This window comes from Heterocephalus glaber, unplaced genomic scaffold (genome assembly GCF_053883595.1).
Source record: "Heterocephalus glaber isolate CG9 unplaced genomic scaffold, H.glaber_assembly_v1.0 deba00001481, whole genome shotgun sequence".
In the NCBI taxonomy this organism is placed as follows: domain Eukaryota; kingdom Metazoa; phylum Chordata; class Mammalia; order Rodentia; family Bathyergidae; genus Heterocephalus; species Heterocephalus glaber.
Window position 1 is genome coordinate 9,959,528 of NW_028258317.1, and position 21,668 is coordinate 9,981,195.

The following is a 21,668-nucleotide window of genomic DNA, read 5'->3' on the forward strand; positions in this document are numbered from 1 at the left end:
ACAGTTGGGTTTATGTTTTTAATTTATGACCATTCCTTTATGCATATTATATATATATATACACACAAATATATTTATATATTATGTAGACAAAAATACATTATCTTTTATAAATTTTAGGAACCAAGACTACTTGAATTTATACCTAGCCAATATGTTTTAGTATTTTAGCTCAATTATAAACAACTCATGTTTTGTTACATTATATACATTTAAATTATATAATTCATGTCAATTGAATTTATTTTTAATAGTTTTGTCAAGTTACCCCCAAAAAGGAGAATATTAGATGAGTACTTGTAATGTTCACAAGCCAATCATAGTTGTGCTGCAGACATAGGAAGCAATAAATATTTTATTTTAAGTATCTGAAATATATTTCTGATTGGCTAATGTAGGAAAAATGTATGTCAGTTTAGAAGACTATTTTATCTTTTAAACATTTGCTCAACTTATGTTAGTTAAAATGCAATTGGGTTTATGATTTTAATTAATCAAAATCCGTTTATTCATAGCTCCATTTTGGGAAATATTGTGAACCCTCATGAGGGCTATTGGCAATGATTGGAGCCATATTTCAGAAGTCTCTTGGAAAAGTTTTGCCTGTGTTCACTTTAGGTTATGGTGGGCTCTCTGAACCTTTCTAGAGGACTGAGATCTTCATGCAAAACAGAGATGGTACTTTATTCCTAAAGACTTTGCCACCACCTGAGTTATGTGAGAGATAAAAGCTGCATTGTCATTCTGAAGGGACTGAAGTAGTCCAAATAGCAATGACTTCTTTGAGAAGCACCTTGACTACCTCCATAGCCTTTTCTGAATGGGTAGGAAAGGTCTCAATCAAACTTATAAAAGTTTCAATTAGGACCACTATTTGTTTAAATCCCCCACATGGTGGCATGTGAGTAAAGTCTTAATTGCCAGTCTTCCTCAGGATATGTTTCTGTACAGGTTCTAACAAGGAGGTGGTTTGGGCTTACTAGTTATTGGAGGCATAGAGTGGGTGATTATCACTAGTATCAGCCCTGTGAAAATTTAAGTGACCATTTCCCATGTATCATCTCTTCCCATATGGAAAGAATCATGAATGGATTTTATTTCTTAAATTAATTTTGTGGTACATTTTTATATACACAATGATCACATTCATCATAAGCAATCTGTACCTTAACATAATATATCTTGATTCTTCTTTTATTCCCATTCTTTTCCCCTCCTTTGAAAGATTTTTATAGCCAACCACTTTGTTCCTTGATGAAGGACCAGTTAATTTTCTAAATACTATACCACCAGAGTCTCTTTTTAATTTCCCCTTGTCTATAAATAGCACAATTATATTCTCTTTTTTTGTATTAAATTCTTTTATTGGTACATTGTAGGTATACAACACAATTACATTTCTCATTGGGAATTGTACCTTTACATAATGCATCTTGGTTCTTATTTTTTCCCCATTCCTAGCCTTCCCTTCACGCCCTCCACCCTTCCCTATTTACAAAGACTTTATTTCCATTTTTTCCATTTCTCATCATTTTTCCTTGCCCTTCTTTACTATCCCCTGCCCTTCCCACTACCCCTAAGCCTTTGGACCTTTTCTTCCTATTTTACATTATCGATTATTCATTCTAATCATTGGTACACTTTAAGTATACAAATAATGACATTCATCATTGGAAATTTTCACCTTTGCATATTCTCTCTTGGTTATTTTTCACCCTTGCCCAGCCCTCCCTTCAACACCTCCAGTCCTCCCTATTTACAAAGATTTTGTTCCTATTTTTCCATTTTCTCATATTAATCCCATTCCCTTCTATCCTTTCCCCTAGCCCTCCCATTTCCTTCCCCTTTGCCCCTTTTCTTCCTATTTCACATTACCTATTATACATTTAGAGCTTATTTACACTTTAAGTTTCTCACACCAGAGAAACTATTCAGTATTTACACATGTGTGTCCTGTTTATTTCACTTAAGAGTATTGCCTTAATGTGCATCCACTTAGCTATAAATGTCTCTAATTTCTCATTTTTTATGGCTGAGTGGTACTCCATTTTATAAGAAAAACCACATTTTCTTTATCCAGTCTCCAGTGGATGGGCATTTGGGCTGTTTCCAAGTTTTAGCTATCACAAACTGTGCTGCTATGAACATGGGCGCACATATATCACTGTGGTATGATTCTTTTAATTCTTTGGGGAAGATCCCCAGCAGTGGAGTAGCAGGGTCAAATGGGACTTGCAGTCCTAGTCCTTTCAGGTATCTCCATACTGATTTCCACAGTGGTTGCACCAGTCTACACTCCCACCAGCAGTGGAGCAGGGTACCTCTTTCCCCACAGCCCCACCAGCATTTGTTATTGGTTGATTTCATGATAGCAGCCATTCTTTCTGGAGTGAAGTGGAATCTCAGCGTTGTTTTCATTTACATCTATTGAATGACCAGTGATGTTGAACATTTTTTCATGTATTTATTTGCTATTTCTACTTCTTTATCTGAGAAATGTCTGTTCATTTCAGATGCCCATTTTTGGATTGGGTCTTTAAATTTGGGAGGTCTGATCTTTTTAAATTCTTTATGGATTCAAGATAGTAGACCTTTGTCGGAGGAAGAGCAGGTGAAGATTTTTTCCCACATTGTGGGTTGTCTCTTCACACTGCTGGTGGTTTCTCTTGCTGTGCAGAAGCCTTTTAATAAGAAGAGATTCCATTTGTTGATTGTTTGTGCTAGTTCACGGGCAACTGAGGTTTTGTTCATAAAATCTTTTCCTACACCGATGTCTTCAAGAGTTCTACCTAACCTCTGTTCCAAGTGGTTCAGAGTTTCTATTTTACTATTTAGATCTTTAATCCATTTTGATTTTAGTTTAGTGCATGGTGAGAGATATAGGTCTAGTTTTAATCTTTGGCAAGTTGAAGCCGAATTTTTCCAGCACCATTTATTAAAGAGGCTATCTTTCATCCAGTAAGGGTGTTTGGCTCCTTTATTGAAAGCTGCAATGGCTGAGTGTGTCTGGCATTGTTTCTGCATCTTCTAATCTGTTCCACTGGTCCTCAGGTCTGTTTCTTTGCCAGTACCATGCTGTTTTTATCACAGTAGCTTTGTAGTAGAGTTGCAGGTTTGGCATTGTGATAACCCCTGCCATGTCTCTGTTGCCTAGAATTGCTTTTGCTATTCTGGGTCTCTTCTTGCTCCAAATGAATTTTTGGATTTTTTTCTCGAGGTCTATGAAGTATGCTGCTGGGATCTCAATTGGAATTGCATTAAATCTATATAGCAGTTTTGGAAGTATGGCCATTTTCACTCTATTAATCCTTCCTACCCAGGAGCAGGAGATGTCTGTCCATTTTCTGATATCATCTTCAATCTCTCTTTTCAGAGTGTCACAGTTTTCAGAGAAAAGGTCTTTGATTTCTTTCGTTAGGTTGATTCCTAGGTATTTCAGTTTTTTGGATGCTATAGTGAAAGAAATTATTTGCCCTATTTCTCTCTCAGTGAGTCTGTCATTGGTGTAGAGGAAAGCTATTGATTTTTGTGTGTTGACCTTGTAACCAGCTACTTGACTGAATTTGGTTATTAGGTCTAAAAGACTTTTGGTGGAGTTCTTGGGGTCTTCTCTGTAGAGTATCATGTCATCTGCAAATAATGACAGTTTGACATCTTCATTATCTATCTTCATTCCTTTTATTTCTTTCTCTTGTCTAATTGCCACGGCTAATGTTTCCAGAGCTATATTGAGCAAAAGTGGTGATAGTGAACATCCTTGTCTTGTTCCTGATTTTAGTGTGAAGGATTTTAGTTTTTGACCATTTAGTATGATATTGACTGTTGGTTTTTCATAGATGGCTTCTATCAGTTTGAGGTAGAGACCATATTCCAATTTTTTGTAGGGTTTTTATCATAAATGCATGTTGGATTTTGTCAAATGCTTTGCATCTATAGAGATAATCATATGGTTTTTGTCCTTAGCTCTATTGGTATAGTGCATTACATTGATTGATTTTCGTATATTGAACCATCCCTGCATCCCTGGGATGAATCCCACTTGATCAGGGTGTATGATCTTCTTGATGATCTTCTGCATTCTGTTTGCCATTATCTTGTTAAGGATTTTTGCATCTATATTCATTAGTGAGTTTGGCCTATAGTTCCCCTTTTCAGTTGGATCTTTCTCTGCTTTGGGGATCAAGGTGATGCTTGCATCTAGGAATGAATTTGGGAGTATTGTTTCCCTTTCAATTTCATTGAAGAGTTTAAACAGTAGTGGCAGCAGTTCCTCTCTAAATGTCTTGTAGAATTCAGCAGTGAAGCCATCAGGGCCCGGGCTTTTCTTAGGTGATAAGTTTTTAATTACATTTTCAGTTTCATTGGTTGATATTGGGTTGTTCAGAATTTTTAGGTCTTCGTTCATCTTTGGTAATTCATATGTATCTAGAAATCTGTCCATTTCTTCTGTGTTTTCCATCTTATTGGCGTATAGGTTCTGGAAGTAGGTATTGATGATCCTCTGGATTTCTGCTGGGTCTGTTGTAATTTCACCCTTTTCATTCCTAATTGCATGGATTTGGGCCTTTTCTTTCCTTTTTCTGACAAGGTTGGCTAAAGGTTTGTCAATTTTGTTGATTCTTTCCAAGAACCAACTCTTGGCTTCATTGCTTTTTTGTATCATTCTCTTAGTCTCCATTGCATTGATTTCTCCTCTGATCTTTATAATTTCCTCCCTTGTATGAGCTTTGGGGTTGTCCTGCTCTTCTTTTTAGAAGCTTGAGGTTCAGCATCAGGTTGTTTAATTGGGCTCCTTCTGTTTTCCTAATATGCATATTCACTGCTATGAATTTCGCTCGTAAGACAGCTTTCATTTTGTCCCATAGATTCCGATATGTTGTATTGTCATTGTCATTTAATTGAAGGAACTGTCTGATTTCTTCTTTAATTTCCTCTGTGACCCATTGGTTATTCAGAAGTGTGTTGTTCAATTTCCATGTGTTCATGAAATTTTTTGAGTTTCTTTTGCTATGAATCTCCAATTTCATTGCACTATGGTCTGATAATATACAGGGGATAACTTCAATTCCTTTGCATTTACTTAAACATCTTCTGTTTGTGAGTATGTGGTGTATTTTGGAGAATGACCCATGTGCAGCTGAGAAGAATGTGTATTCTGATTTTGTGGGGTGAAAGACTCTGTAAACATCTGTTAAGTTCATTTGTTCAAGAGTTCGATTGAGTTCTAGTATTTCATTACTTATTTTTAGTCTAGTTCATCTATCTATTTGTGACAGTGGCGTGTTGAGGTCCCCCACCACAATTATATTAGTGTGTATATGACTTTTCATGTCCGTTAGTATTTGTTTTATATAGTTGGGTGCACTAGTGTTTGGTGCATAGATATTTATGATTGTCATCTCTTCCTCTTGGATTCTTCCTTTTACAAGGATGTAATGTCCTTCTTTGTCTCTCTTAATCAGTGTTGGTTTGAAATCTACTTGATCTTCCAAGAGGATAGCTACTCCTGCTTTTTTTCGGGTTCCTGTTGCATGGAGTATTGTTTTCCACCCTTTAACTTTCAGTCTATGAGTTTCCTTTTGAATTAATTATGTTTCTTGTATGCAGCATATTGTTAGATTTTGCTTCTTGACCCATTCTGCCAGTCTATTTCTTTTGATTGGTGAATTGAGACCATTAACGTTGATGGTTATAACTGAAACATATTGACTTGTCATTGCCATGACTTTTTCTTTTTGATGGGTTCTGCCCCTTTACATTTAATTTGTCATGCCAGATGGGTTCATTCTGCTTTGCTTCCTGGGGTTGTGATCCTCAATGTCTGTTCCTAGGATATTGTGTAAAATTCTTTGGAGTGCTGGTTTGGCATTCATGAATTTCCTAAGGTGTTCCTTGTCATGAAAATATCTTATTTCTCCATCAATTTTGAAAGATAGTTTTGCAGGGTACATCAATCTGGGTTGGAGGCTGTTTTCTTTTGGGGCTTGGAATATGTCAGTCCAAGCTCTTCGTGCCTTGATGGTTTGTGTTGAGAAGTCTTCTGTGATTCTGATGGGATTTCCTTTTTATGTGATTTGTTTCTTTTCTCTGACTGCTCGTAGAACTTTTTTCTTCTGTTGTGTTTCTGGAATCTTAACAATTAAATATGCCTATGTGTAGTTTTTTTTGATCAAGGCTATTTGGAGTCCTATATGCCTCACTTATCTGTATGTCAAGCTCTTTCCCCCTGCTTGGGAAGGTTTCTGCCATTATTTCTGTGAAGAGATTTTTTATGTCATCTGCACTCTCTCCTGTTTCTTCATTGAGCCAAATCAGTCTTATGTTATTCTTCTTTGCATCATCTAGCAGCTGCTGGATTGATTTCTCATATTCCCTTATAATTTTGAAGCAATTTTTCTTTTCCTGCAACTAATTGCAATGTTATCTTCTATATCTGAAATTCTGTCCTCACATTGGCTCATTCTGCTGTGTAGACTTTCAATGGAAGTTTTCATGTCCTGGAAATCTATTTGCATCTGTTTTATGGATTCCATTTGTTTCCTATGTTGGGATTCCATCATGTTCCTGAGCTCCTCTCTAGATTTATTAATCATGTCTTGCACTAGGGTCACAATTTCTCCTTTTATCTGACAAATTATTTCTGATTTCATTTTTTCCAGATCCCCTTTTGTTGGCAGTTCAGTGGGTCCAGGTGGTTGAGTATCAGAGTGTTCCATGTCGTTTCCCTTTGGGTTTGCTGTAGGTGATCTGGAAGTCTGGTTTTGAGACTTATTTACGTGTTTTCTCATTTCAACTGGGCCAGGGGGCTGTGCACCTGCACGGATTACCTCCTCTGAGCTGGGTGGGGTGGCCAGGGGCTGTGAGCAGTGGTAGGGATGGTTACCCCAAAGCCCTTTCCTGTGGGCTGGGAGCAGCGTGTGGGATGGTGGCCAGGAAGCCCCTTCCTCTGCACCAGGGCCAGTGGGATGGCGGTTCAGAAGCCCCTCCCTCTGGGCTGGGAGTGGTGCAAGGGATGGTGGCCTTGAAGCCCCTTCCTCTGGGCCAGGAGCAGTGGGACAGAAGGTGCCCCAAAAGCTCTTTCCTCTGGGCCGGGAGCAGTGGGAGGGATGGTGACCGGGAAGCCCCTTCTGCTGGAGCAGGAGCAGTGGGATGATGGCTCAGAAGCCCCTTTCTCTGGGCCAGGAACAGTGGGACTCAGTACTGTGGTCTGGCAGTCTGGTGTCCCCTGCGTCTTTGTAGTGTGGAACCAGGTTGCTGCCTGTCTGCAGTGGGGTGATTCAGTGTCTTCTGCATGACTCAGGACCTCGGTAGGGTGTGCACAGACCTGCCTGTCTGCAGCGGGCTGTTTCAGTGTGTTCTGTGCAACTCAGGACCTCGGTAGGGCATGGGCAGACCTGCCTGTCTGCATTGGGCTGATTCGGCATGTTCTGTGCAACTCAGGACCTTGGTAGGGCATAGCACATTTATATTCTTGAGGCAATAGTCTGGTTTTAAGTGTTCCTCAGGGACTGAGAACAAGGCTAGGCTTTCGAGAGGCTACAAGGTTGCCTTTCTTGCCTCTCTATTAGCCTTCCAATTTCCCAAAGAGCCTTTAGACATATCCCTTTGGTGTCCTTTGCAATGCATGATAGCAACCTACTTAGGACAATAGACTGCCTCTAGGAGTTGTAGAATTTCTTGTTTGTGCTTTATAGATGATTGATTGTTAGTTTACAAGCCCTCTTCTTTCCAGATTGCTACATGAGCATGCAGCACCAGCAAGCCATACTTGGAGTCTGTGTAAATAGCTAACATTTTGCCTTTTCCTAATATCAATGCCCAAATAAGAGCTATGAGCACTGCTTTTCGAGTAGAGGTCCCTGGGGGTAGTGTTTTGGCCTCAGTAACCTGTTGTGAATTGACAACTGCATAACCTGCCTTCTGATGTCCTTCTGTGCCAAAGTACTTCCATCAGTGAACCACACTACCTCAGGGTCTTGGAGATGATGTTCTGATGTTCTCCCTACTTACGTAGGTCTAGAAAATCATTGTTTCACAAGAGTGGCTAACCCCTAAGCCTGTAGGCATTAATGAGTTAGGATTAAGAGTAGTGGAAGTCTTTATTGTAACTTCAAGGATATTTAAAAGCATGGCCTCATACTTGGTAAGCTGTTCCTCTGTCAGCCACAATTAATAGCCCTGACCTAATGAGGAGTCAGAAATTCTAGCTTTGTCCCCAAAGTTGGTTTTATAGCTTCTACTGTTGCTATAGCTGTAATTGCTATGATCCTCAGGCAGAGCAACCATCCAGCAGCACTGTATGTAATTTTTAAAAATAGTATGCCTCTGAGTGGGGTTCTTGTCAACACCCAAAGCAACTACTCTCCTTTCTGATGTGTACAGGAAAAGGGGCTTTCTTAAGGCAGGTATTACCAGTACATAAAGTAAGTGCATGTTTTATTTCATGAAAGATACTGTCAGTTACTATGGACACAGACTCAGGACTTTTGACAGCCCCATATAAAGGCTTTGTTTTTAGTGTAAAATTAGGGATCCAGATCTGACAGAAGCTGGCCATTTCCAGTAAGGAATGAAGGTGTTGTTTGGAGGCAGGGAATCATAGGTCACAAATAACCTGGATCTGGTCCTTAGACAGCTGTCATTTTCTGAGTGTAAGGATGCATCCTAAGAATTTGGCTTTTTGGATGAATATCTGAGCCTTTTCTTTGAGCATTATATCCTGTTTCAGCTAGAAAATTGAGGATTTGGCTAATATTATGGTTAGATAGTTCCCAAGTTGGGCTGAAAATTAAAATATCATCTACATAATGTATGAAGTTTCCCTGTTCAAGCTCTAGATTCCTTAAGTCTTTTTCTAGTACCTGAGAAAAAAGGTGAGGGCTACCTCTAAAACCCTATTGGAGAACTATCCAAGTGTACTGCTGTTTTTTCCTTGGGATGGGATTTTTCCCGCTCAAAGTGAAACAGGAACTGGGTATCTGGATGAAGAGGGATGAAAGAGAAAGCATCTTGGAAATCTAAGACTAAGAACAGATTCATGTCTCCTGGAATTTGGAAGACAATTGTACATGGATCTGGCACCAGAGAGTGGATTAGGATTACAGTCTTGTTCAAGAGGAAGAGAGCTTGAATCATCCTACATTTTCTTGAAGGTTTAATACAGGGAGAATGGGAGTATTGCAAGAGGACTAACAAGGCCACAGAAGCCAGATGTAAGAAACTTGTCTGTGAGAGGCTGAAGTCCTTCACAGGCTTCTTCTCTGATTGAATATTGCTTTTGTTGTGAAATTGGCTGGGGTCTTTTAGTTTCATAACTACTGGCATTGTTGAATTTGCCCTGTCAGACATTGCATTACACCATACAGCAGAATTCACCTGTTAGCTAATAATGTCAGGGATGCTTGATGTAGTATTAACAGATAAAATCCACTTTGACTTTGCCAGAATTTAAGAATTGCCCTCAATTTTGCAAATAAATCTCTTCCTGCCAAGGGAGTAAAACACTGTGGGATAATTAAAAGCTCATTGGTAAACATTTGGTCTTTGAATTGACATGTTATAGCAAGAGTACAGAAGCTCTTACTTGAGGTTGATCTAGAGGAGGGTTTTCCAGAGAAGGAAGTTAAAAATGGAAAGAACTGCCTCTGTATCTATCAATAGTTGAATTGACTCACTGATAATGTCCAGGGTCACCCAAATTTTCTCACAGAAGTTGTTAATATCTGTGAACTGGGCATTGTAGGTTGCTTGAAGCCTCTTCAGTCTTCATCAGAGTGGGAGATGAGAGTTTTGGCTGGCCTAACCCTTTTCTGGGTGTGGAGACAGTCAATCATCCAGTAACAAGAGTCAGGCATATCTGCCAGTTGACACATGGAGTAGAAACACATCAGTGGAGCAGAGCAATGGATGCTGTGTACTTCAAGGGCCAGTGAGTGACTCCAGGCCAGGTGACAGCTGTGTTCCCTGGAAAGAGTGCTTGGTCAGTCACATTTTTAGGGAGGGGCCAACTGAACCAGGGACTCAGAGCAGCCTCAGGCTTATTTCATGTCAGGGGTCCTGGTGTTGAAATCCCACAGCAACTGTGTGAGGGATGGCTGCAGGAGACATCATGGGTGAGGGAGCCATGGGCAGGTCATTGGGGGACACAGATTTTTGTATTTCTTCTTAACAGCTTTAAAGCTACAGATGGTGGTGCACAGCACCAAGAGGTGCTCTCCTGATTTCTAATCAGGGCCTTTAGATAGACCTCATGGTGATAGGCCCTGATTGCTGCCCTAACAGTGCTCCTTCTCAGCAAAAATCAACTAGAGTGACCAACAGCCCACACCTCTAATGGTAGAGAGGGTTACCACTGTTAAGAGGGCATTGACACTTTATTCCCTACTGTTCTCCTGTTGTCTTCATTCTTCATCATCCTCAGGACATGAGCTCAGAGAGAGAATTGGCTACAACATGTAAACCAGATTGGATTAAGACACACCTAGATTAGTAAAGCATAATTCTGAGTACATCTATGGAAAGATTGTGGAGATTATTGGCATACAGTTCTACTAACTAAAGAGAGCACCTGAAGAAGGATAGAAGAACTAAAGATAGGTAAAATAAGAGAGGTTAATAGGCATGTTAAAATTTCTTAAAATTGCAAATTTAGGGCACAAAAGTTATTCATGCCCAGTTTAAATTTCTTTTTCTCTTTGATAATATACAGTCTGGGAGAATCCTTTTTACCTGCAGATTTACCTGGGGGTTTTTTTGTTTGTTTGTTTTTACCCTGTAGATAGACTACCTCTTTTTGTCTGTAAATTGCACTTCCTCCCAAAGACCATATCTGAACTTGAAACATATTTAAATGGTGCACATTCTAACATAGCCTGCCAAATGTGTAATCTCACAGTAGGGATACACATGCTAGATCACCTGCTTAGAAGACAACTCCAAAACCCCTTAAATATATCCAGCTCCAGATCATAATGCACCTCTCTTTCTGGAAGACCTATAATCTGTATCTTTAAGTGTGTACTTTTAAATTTTCTGCCTAATAAGTTTCTTCAGGCCTGTTACAGACATGTCCTAAAAATTCTTTCTGTGATAGGAATCTGCAAATCTGCAGCTTAATCATGTGGGAAGAATGGGTTTAGGAACCTACTAAAACTGTTTCTGGTGACAGACTTACTCTGTGGGTGGCACCAAACAATAGACTTGAAACTAGTGTAGAATAAAAGGAAATGAATTGGAAGTGGGCATGTTTTGAAGAGCTCCATTCTGCTTGAGCAGGTATCTCAAGCCTTGACATCTTTACTGATGTCACCTGTTGACATTGGACTTCAATCTCTTTAGCCTTACAACAAACACAGACGCATACCAGTGAATATCCAAGAACTTCCAGGCCTTTGGTCTTAGATAGCATCTGTATCCTTGATTTTTCCCGTTCTATGGCTTTCATATATACTGTCCAATTCTTTGTTGTGGACAAGAACCCAGAATTCTTCGTTGTGCAGAAAGTCATCTGGGACCCTATCACCCATGGAAACTCCCTGGCTTTGCAGCATGCAGATGACCATTATAGACTTTTCCATCTCTGATCCTGTAGACATACACAATAAATCCCCTTGCATAATTATACATATATTTTCTATTGACTGCATTCCTCTAGAGAATCCTAATCAATACAGATTTTGGTACCAGGAGTAGTTCTCCAGAAACATAATTTTAAGGATGCATTTATTTAATCAGTTTAGTGGTTCCTGGAGTTGGCTCTAATTTCTTGAGACCTAAAGTTGCTATAATATATACTTCTGATAATATAGAGAATACTGATAGCCTATGACATCAACTGGTTAAAGTACTATGCAACATCAATCCAATCTATTGACCTAATTCACCACTTGGGAGATGCAAGAAATTTAGTGACTCTACATACAATACTTTTTGCATTTTTTGGAAGACTAATACAATGATTTTTTCTGGCTATTCTTAGCATCTCTAGACAAAGGTATAAAGGGGAAGAATGAGGTCAAAGAGTCAAATTCCCAGATACAGACACACATGAATAATCTAAAGTCTTGTAAAGTGTCCCGAAGAAGAATCCTCTATCCTATACTTATGGCACTGAAGTTGCCAAAAATAAAACACAAGCCTTTATTATGTGATTGGCTGGATGGCAGCCAAAGTTTAAATCTCAGTTTTGAAGTGTGTGTTCAGTTGATGTAAGAAATATGATTGGCAAAAAGGGGATGGATATATCAGAGAAGAATCTTCTGATCCTCCTAAATTCTTATGAGTTTATTTTGCCAAAGGAAGAAATTTTCTGTTATGCTTTATATCTAGATGTATCCCCAAAGTTTCATGGACTCAAAGGTGGGGCTTTGAAAAGATGACTTGATTATGGGAATTTATAGCTGACTTGCTGTTAGAAGGTAGGGACTGGATACTCCTAACTCCTATATTCTCATGAGATAACCCTAAATTATGATGTTAATTTTCTCAGGGGAAGAGATTTTCTGCTATGGTTCATATCTGAATGCCTCACCCACCCACAAAGGCTAATGCACTTAAAGGTGAACTTTAAAAAAAAATTTCATTGGTGCATTTTAAGGTATACAATATAATGACATTCATCATTGGAAATTTGCACCTTTACATAATCTCTCTTGGTTCTTATTTTTCCCCATTCTCCTGCCCTCCCTTCAACTCATCCATCCCTCCCTATTGACAAAGACTTTGCTTCCATTTTTCATTTCCTCATATTAATTCCATTCCCTTTTTTCCTTTCTCGTACCACTTCCCTTCCCCTTCCCCTTTGCCACTTTTCTTCCTATTTCACATTATCTATTATACCTTGTATTTCTTATTTACAATGTCAGGTTCTCATACCAGAGAAACTATTCAGTATTTACATATGTGTGTCCTATTTATTTCACTTAAGAGTATCCCCTCAATGTGCATCCATTTAGCTATAAATGTCTCTAATTTCTCATTCTTTACGTCTGAGTGGTACTCTATTTTATATTTAAAAAATCCCCACATTTACTTTATCCAGTCTCCAGTTGATGGACAATCGGGCTGCTTCCAAGTTTTACCTATTGCACATTGTGCTGCTATGAACATGGGTGCACATATATCACTGTGGTATGATTCTTTTACTTCTTTGGGGAAGATACCCAGCAGGGGAATAGCTGGGTCAAATGGGACTTCCAGTCCTAGTTCTTTGAGGTATCTCCATACTGATTTCCACAGTGGTTGGACCAGTCTACACTTCCACCAGCAGTGGACCAGTGTTCTTCTTTCCCCACAGCCCTGCTAGCATTTGATATTGGTTGATTTCATGATAGCAGCCATTCACGCCGGGGTGAGGTGGAATCTCAGTATTGTTTTCATCTGCGTCTCTCAAATGACCAGTGATGTTGAACATTTTTTCATATGTTTATTTGCTGTTTCTACTTCTTTGAGAAATGTCTGTTCATTTCAGATGCCCATTTTTAGATTGGGTCTGTAATTTGGGAGGTCTGATTTTTTAAAGTTCTTCATATATTCTAGATAGTATACCTTTGTCTGAGGAACAGCTGGTGAAAATTTTTTCCCACATTTTGTGTTGTCTCGTCACACTGTTGATGGTTTCTCTTGCTGTGAAGAAGCTTTTTAATAAGAGATCCCATTTGTTGATTGTTTGTGCTAGTTCATGAGCAGCTGAGGATTTGTTCATAAAATCTTTTTCTATGCTGATGTTTTCAAGAGTTGTACCTAACCTCTGTTTTAGCTGGTTCAGCATTTCTGTTTAATATTTAGATCTTTAATCCATTTTGATTTTAATCTAGTGCATGGTGAGAGATATAGGTCTAGTTTTAATCTTTGGCAAGTTGAAACCCAATTTTTCCAGAACCATTTATTAAAGAGGCTATCTTTCCTCCATTGAGGGTGTTTGGCTCCTTTGTTGAAGATGAGGTGGCTGAGTATATTTGGAGTTGTTTCTGTATCTTCTAATCTGTTCCACTGGTCCTCAGGTCTGTTTCTTTGCCAGTTCCATGCTGTTTTCATCACAGTAGCTTTGTAGCCTAGTTTCAAGTTGGGGATTGTGATACCCCCTGCATTTCTCTGTTGCGTAGAATTGCTTTCGCTATTCTAGGTCTCTTCTTGTACCAAATGAATTTTTGGATTGTTTCCTCAAGGTCCATGAAGTTTGCTGCTGGAATTTCAATTGGGATTGCATTGATTCTATATAGCAGTTTTGGAAGTGTGGCCATTTTCACTATGTTGATTCTTCCTACCCATTCAATGTCTCCTTTCAGAGTGCTATAATTTTCAGAGAAGAAGTCTTTGATTTCTTTTCTTAGGTTGATTCCTAGGTACTTCAGTCTTTTAGATGCTATTGTGAAAGGAATTGTTTGCCTTATTTTTCTCTCAGTGAGTCTGTTGTTGGTGTAGAGGAAAGCTATGGATTTTTGTGTATTGACCTTGTATCCAGCTACTCTACTGAATTTGGTCATTAAGTCGAGAAGACTTTTGGTGGAGTTTTTGGGGTCTTCTATATAGAGTATCATGTCATCTGCAAATAATGACAGTTTGATTTCTTCATTTCCTATCTTTATTCCTTTTATGTGTTTCTCTTATCTAAATGCCTTGGCTAATGTTTCCAAGACTATATTGAACAGGAGTGGTGAGAGTGGACATCCTTGTCTTGTTCCTGATTTTAGTGTGAAGGATTTCAGCTTTTGACCATTTAGTATGATATTGGCTGTTGGTTTTTCATTGATGACTTTTGTTAGATTGAGATAGAGACCATCTATCCAATTTTTCATAGGGTTTTTATCATCAGTGCATGTTGGGTTTTGTCAAATGCTTTTTCTGCATCTGTTGAGATGATCATATTCTTTTTGTCCTTGGCTCTATTGATATAGTGTATTACATTGATTGATTTGCATATGTTGAACCATCCCTGCATCCCTGGAATGAATCCCACTTGATCAGGGTGTACGATCTTCTTGATGATCTTCTGCATTCTATTTGCCAGTATCTTACTAAGGATTTTTGCATCTATGTTTATTAGTGAGATTGGCTTATAGTTCTCTTTTTCAGTTGGATCTTTCTCTACTTTGGGGATCAAGGTGATGCTTGCTTCCAGGAATGAATTTGGGAGTATTGCTTCCCTTTCAATTTCATTGAAGAGTTTAAACAGTAGTGGCAATAGTTTCTCTCTAAATGTCTTGTAGAACTAGGCAGTGAAGCCATCAGGACCCAGGCTTTTCTTAGCTGTTATGTTTTTACTTGCATTTTTTATTTCATTGATTGATATTGGGCTGTTTAGAATTTTTAGGTCTTCTTTGTTCTACTATGGTAATTCATATATATCTAGGAATCTGTCCATTCCTTCTGTGTTTTCCATCTTATTGGCATATAGGTTCTCAAAGTAGGCATTGATGATCCTCTGGATTTCTGCTGGGTCCGTTGTACTTTTATCCTTTTCATTCCTAATTGTATGGATTAGGGCCTTTTCTTTCCTTTTTCTGATAAGGTTGGCTAAGAGTTTGTCAATTTTGTTTATTCTTGCAAAGAACCAACTCTTTGCTTCAGTGATTTTTTTTCTCTAGTCTTTGTCTTTTAGTCTATTTCATTGATTTCTTCTCTGATCTTTATAATTTCCTCCTTTCTATAGGCTTTGGGTTTGTCCTGCTCTTCTTTTTCTAGAAGCTTGAGGTTCAACATCAAGTTGTTTAATTGGGCTCATTCTATTTTCCTAATATGTGTATTCACTGCTATGAATTTCCTTCATAAGACTGCTTTCATTGTGTCCCATAGATTCCAACATGTTGTATTGTCACTGTCATTTAATTGTGGGAACTGTCTGATTTCTTCTTTAATTTCCTCTGTGACCCATTGGTTGTTCAGAAGTGTGTCATTCAATTTCCATGTGTTTATGAAATTCTTGTGGTTTCTTTTGCTATTGATCTCCAATTTCATTGTACTATGGTCTGATAATATACAGGGGATAACTTCAATTCCTTTGCACTTAAACATGTTGTATGAGTGAGTATGTGGTCTATTTTGGAGAATGACCCATGTGCAGCTGAAAAGAATGTGTATTCTGAATTTGTCGGGCGGAACACACTGTAAACATCTGTTAAGCTAATTTTTTCAAGAGTTTGATTCAATTCTAGTATTTTGTTGCTTATTTTTTTTCTAGTTGATCTATCTATTTGTGTCTGTGGAGTATTGAAGTCTTCTACTGTTGTATTAGTGCTTATTTGATTTTTCTTGTCCATTAGTATTTGTTTTATATAGTTGGGTGCACTAGTGTTTGGTGCATAGATATTTATGATTGTCATCTTTTCCTGTTGGATTGTTCTCTTTACAAGTGTCCTTCTTTGTCTCAATCAGTGTTGGTTTGAAATCCACTTGATCTGCAAAGAGGGTAGCTACTCCTGCTTTTTGCGGGGTTCCTGTCACATGGAGTATTGTTTTCCAACCTTTAACTTTCAGTCTGAGTTTCTTTTTGAATTAAGTGTGTTTCTTGTATGCAGAATATTGTTGGATCTTGCTTCTTGACCCATTCTTCCAGTCTATTTTTTTGATTGGTGAATTGAGACCATTACCATTGATGGTTATAACTGATACATATTGACTTATCATTGTCATGACTTTTTCTTTTTGTTGGATTCTCCCGTTTTGCATTTAATTTCTTGTCATGCCAGATGGATTCATTCTGCTCTGCTTCCTGGGGTTGTGATCCTCATTGTCTGTTCCTAGGATATTTTCCAAAACTTTTTTGGAGTGCTGGCTTTGTATTCATAAAGTTCCTAAGGTACTCTTTGTCATGAAAGTATCTTATTTCTCCATCAGTTTTGAAAGATAGTTTTGCAGAGTACATCAGTCTGGGCTGGAAGCTGTTTTCCTTTAGGGCTTGAAATGCATCACTCCAAGCTCTTCTTGCCTTGAGTGTTTGCATTGAGAAGTCTTCTGTGATTCTGATGGGCTTTCCTTTGTATGTGATTTGTTTCTTTAACTGCTTGTAGAATTTTTTTCTTCTGCTGGGTTTCTGGAATCTTGACTATTATATGCCTATGTGTAGATTTTTTTAAAAATCATGTGTGTCAAGTTGTTTTCTCCTGCTTGGGAAGTTTTCTGCCATCAGTTCTGTGAACAGTTTTTTTTTTTTATGTCATCTGCACTCTGTCTGTTTCTTCATTGACTCTGATCAGTCTTACATTATTCTTCTTTGCATAGTCTAGCAGCTGCTGCTTGATTTCTCATGGTCCCTTACTATTTTAAAGACATTTTTCTTTTCCGGGTCACTAATTGCAATCTTGTCTTGTATATCTGAAATTCTGTTTTCACATTGTCTCATTCTGCTGTGTAAACTTTCAGTGGAGATTTTAATCTCCTGGAAATATGTTTGCATATGTTTTATGGATTCCAGTCATTTCCCATGTTGGGATTCCATCATGTTCCTCAGCTCCTCTATTTTTTTAAATCTTTGTCCTGTCCAGATTTATTAATCATGTCTTGCACTAGGGCACAATCTCTGCTGTTATCTGAGAAATTATTTCTGATTTCATTTTTTCCAGATCCTCTTTTGTTGTCAGTTCAGGGAATCCAGGTGTTTGAGTATTGGATTCTTCCATCTCTTTTCCCTTTTGTGTTGCTTTGGGTGATCTGCAAGTCTGGTTTTGAAACTTATTTACATGTCTTCTCATTCCAACATGGGGTTGGGGGGAGTTGTGTGCTGCTGGTGCCTGCATGGCTCACCTCCTCAGTGCTGTGGGCAGCTCTACTCCTCATCGCTGGTGGCTGTGGTATGGTGGCCCGGAAGGCTCCTCCTTGGTACTGGGGGCAGCTCTGCTCCTCAGCACTGGGAGTGGTGGTTGGACAGCCTAGAAGGCTGCTGAAAGGTGAAGCTTTTTATTGGTGATTGGATATGGGGATTTATACTGTCTTGCTTTTAGAAGGTGGGGCCTGGATGGAAGACATGCATCACTGTATTTGTCTCCCTCCTCAGCTCCTTTCTTCATTCTCTGCTTCCCTACCAGCATGCCATGAGTAGCTTTTCTTCTGCCTTATTCCTGTGTTGTGCTTTTCTGTCTCAGAGCCTGCTTTTTATGTATTGAAACTGTGAGACAAAATAAATCTTTCCTCTTTAAAGCTGTGGGTGTCAAGTATTGTGTCTCATTCATAAAGAAAGGGACTAAGACATTTCCCTACCTTTGGTGGCAGAGACATCCATTCTCCTCACCCCTGCCCACTCTGGTGTTGGTGTTCTCCCTTCTGTGAAGAAACTAACCCAATACTGCCTATTGAAGTAGTAATGACCTTTTCTGATCCAATTACCAAGGAAGATAATGCCAATGATCCTAAACACCTTCTCATCACCCATTTTCCTCTAGGCTTATAATCAGGCTCAATTTCTGAAGATTCCTAAGGGTGAGGCACACACTATGACCTATGAGGACATTGCCAAACTGCAAAAGAACTTCTTGAGTTTTCTACTTTTTACAAACAGAGGTCTAAGGGATAGGTATGGTCATGGATTTTAAAGGTTAAGTATAGTTGTGGAAGAAATGTAAACTTGGATTACACTGAATTTTTTTATACAGGTCAATTAAACTGAATTTAATATCACCAGTATTGGAGTTTACAAAGATGCTAATAGTTTATTTGGTTAGTTGGCTAAAACATGGATCAACAGACAGCCTATTGTGAATTAACTGGAGATGCTTTATATACCTTGATTTATTTTTTGAACAGAGTATTCAAAGCCTTAGGGAAATGGGAATACTAGAATGGATTTGCCAGATAAAACCTATTCTTCCACACCCAGAGGACCCCAAAAATGTAACCTCACTAACATCTTAAGAAATAGATTTGTGAGGGCAGCATCAGCATCTTTGAAGAGATCTATTATTGATCTTCTCTATGCCAAATTTGTGATGGGGACTATAGTCACTTGATTGGGAAACACAAATCCAATGTGTATAACTGGATTACAGAGTTCCAGTAGTTAACCACCAATGGCAAAGTGGATATACTTACCATAATAGACTGCAGTAAAAAGGAATGATAAGACTAATTAATGATGGTGTTCCTAGAAATGAAATAGATAGGAAGTCTACTAAATTTTTACCAGACCAATATAAGCAGAAAAATTTTTGGACAAATTAAAAGATACTTACCTTTAAGTATAACAATAGGAAATCACAACCCTGTAACCAGTTGCTAGACTTAAATCAGTTTACAAACAGAAGTCCTTGAGTGAAGGGTGGGTCAAGTTTCCTTCAGGAAGAACACTTCTGCACAGCCAAAAAGACATATCATTAGTTTTTCTCCCATCCTTCTTCAAAGGGACATAAAACACTTACTAGGGTACCATACACTAGAGAAGAGGGAATAATGGGATATTTTAGGTAGGGAGTACTGGACACTCTTTCTCACCTAGTGCTGATTGAAGGAGATTAAAAAAACCTCAATGTGGTCCTCCAGGAGGAGTAGGAGCCTAGAACTCCGAGATGATCAATGAAGTTTTAGCCAAGATTCAGCTCACAATGGGTCCCTTAATCCATTCTGTGGTCATTTCCCCAGTTTTAAAATGAATAATTGGGTTAAATATACTTAGTGACTGGCAGAATTGCCACATCAGCTCCCTGGACTGTAGAGTGGGGACTACTAAGGTGAAGAAAGGCCAATTAGAGCTGTTTCTATTTGAAAAAATAGTAAACGAGGAGCTGTGTTGCATCTCTGGAGGGACTGTAGAGATTAGTGCCACCTTCACAGACCCAAAAGATGCAGGGTTAATTTTGCCCACTAAATTCCCTTTTAACTTTCCTATTTGGCTTGTGCAAGAGGTGGATAGATCTTGGCAAGTTACATTGGATTACCATAAGCTTAATCAAGTGGTAACTCTAATTATAGGTGCTATACCAGATGTGGTTTTCATGCTTAAGCATATTAACACATCTCCTGGTACCTCTTATGCAGATATTGATTTCAAAAATGTCTTTTTCTCCATACCTATCCATAAGGTCCACATATGAAGCAAATATCTTTTTTCTTTGTATTCTTATACTATGTAGCATAACTTTGATTCACTTAATATTGGTATTTAAGTATTAAATCTACATATAGTAGTATTAATCTACATTATAATTTTAAACTACATATAATATAGCCATAATTAAATTATAATACTTAAGTTATTTACATTATGGAATGGAATGAGAAAAATAACCATCACCCAAAGAAAAGCTTTGCTTTTTGTTATGGCTTAGATCAAAAATTTACCCCCAAATCTCATATATTCAAAGGTGGGACTTTTGGAAGGCGATTGGTTCATCTGGGTGCTAGTGTCATCAGTGTATTAATATATTGTTGAGTTCTAGACAAATGTGTTGTTAGGAGGTGGGGTCTCTTCAGAAGACGGAGGTCACTGGGGGTTTGACCTGGAAGGGTGTATTGTTTTTCCTGTTCCCTTCCTTCACTATCTGTTTCCTGCTTGCCATGGATTGAGAAACTTTTTTTGGCCCTGTCCTTCTGTCTTATTGTTTCTGCCTTGGAACCAGACAACTACAGACTGTGATCCAAAACAAACGTGTCCTTCTTTAAGTTGTGGGTGTTTGGTGTTGTGTCCCAGTGATGGAAAGTGAGTAATAGAGAGAACTGATACCAGAGAAATTGTGTTGTTGCTGTGACTATAGCTGGTTATGTGATTTGAAAGTTTTTGGAACTGGTCTGTAAGAGGTTTTGGGGAAAATGTGAAATAGAGGCTGAAGAATCCCTATACTGTTGAAAGCAGAGCTTGATAAACAGTCCTGGTCAGATCTCAGAAGAGCTGAATGCTGGAAGGAATGCAGAAAGTAATTTCTAACCTTAACAGATTTCAGATGGCAATGAAGACTGTAGTGAAAAATGGAGTAGAATAATTCTAGCAAAGAACCTGTCAACTTTACTCATGCTTTAAGCCTTTTTGTGAGGCTGGATTTCAAAATGGAAAATAAATTGATCTGGAACAGGAATTTCAGAGAAGACCAATGTTCAGGCTGTGCCATGGGTACTGATGCCTGCTTGTAGCAAGATTTTTAGTGAGAATCAGATGCTGATAGTAAAGCCAAAGATGTAAAAAATTAACCGTTTTACCAGAAATTAAATGCTTGCAAATTTGAGGCCACAGAGAATATGGTTGCTGAAAAGATTACCTTTAAAAAGAAGCCAATTGCTTAGCATCAGAACAATAGGAAAGATGGCTTAAAGGTATCTCTGAAATTGGCCCCATCCCTATTGCCCAGATTATAACCCTTCCTAGGTATAAGGGTTGCCTTAGTTACTTTCTTGTTGCCAGGACAAACATAGTTAACACTCATAAGTTAAAGAAAAATATTTAATTCACAATTTGTAGAGGTTTCAGTCCATACTCAGCTGGTTCCAAGGCAGGGCAGCACAGCAGAGGAGCATGGCAGAGGAGATACAATTTATGGCATGGCATTCAGGAGACACTGAGACTTTCTCTTTCTTTCCCTTTTTATTCAATCCAGAATACAAGCCAATTGGTTGGTGCCATCCACACTCAGGGTGTATCTTCCTTCTTTGGTAAATGCATCATCCACACCCAAAACTATGCTAAGTCAATCAGTGGACTAATCCAGTATCACATACCCACAATCCAGCCACCTCCAAAATCCCGAGCTATG

At 38.5% G+C, this 21,668-nt stretch overlaps 1 long non-coding RNA gene across 1 annotated transcript in view; it reads right to left on the minus strand.

Annotated features, from left to right (window-relative positions):
• Nucleotides 1-935: 935 nt before the first annotated feature.
• The window catches only part of LOC101715084 (uncharacterized), a 37,029-nt gene continuing 16,296 nt past the window's right edge, over nucleotides 936-21,668 (minus strand). The window contains exons 2-3 of the long non-coding RNA XR_205403.3: nucleotides 19,161-19,277; nucleotides 936-9,963 (exon numbers count right to left, since the gene is read on the minus strand). This is a non-coding gene — a long non-coding RNA (uncharacterized LOC101715084). The remainder of the gene's footprint in view (nucleotides 9,964-19,160; nucleotides 19,278-21,668) is intronic.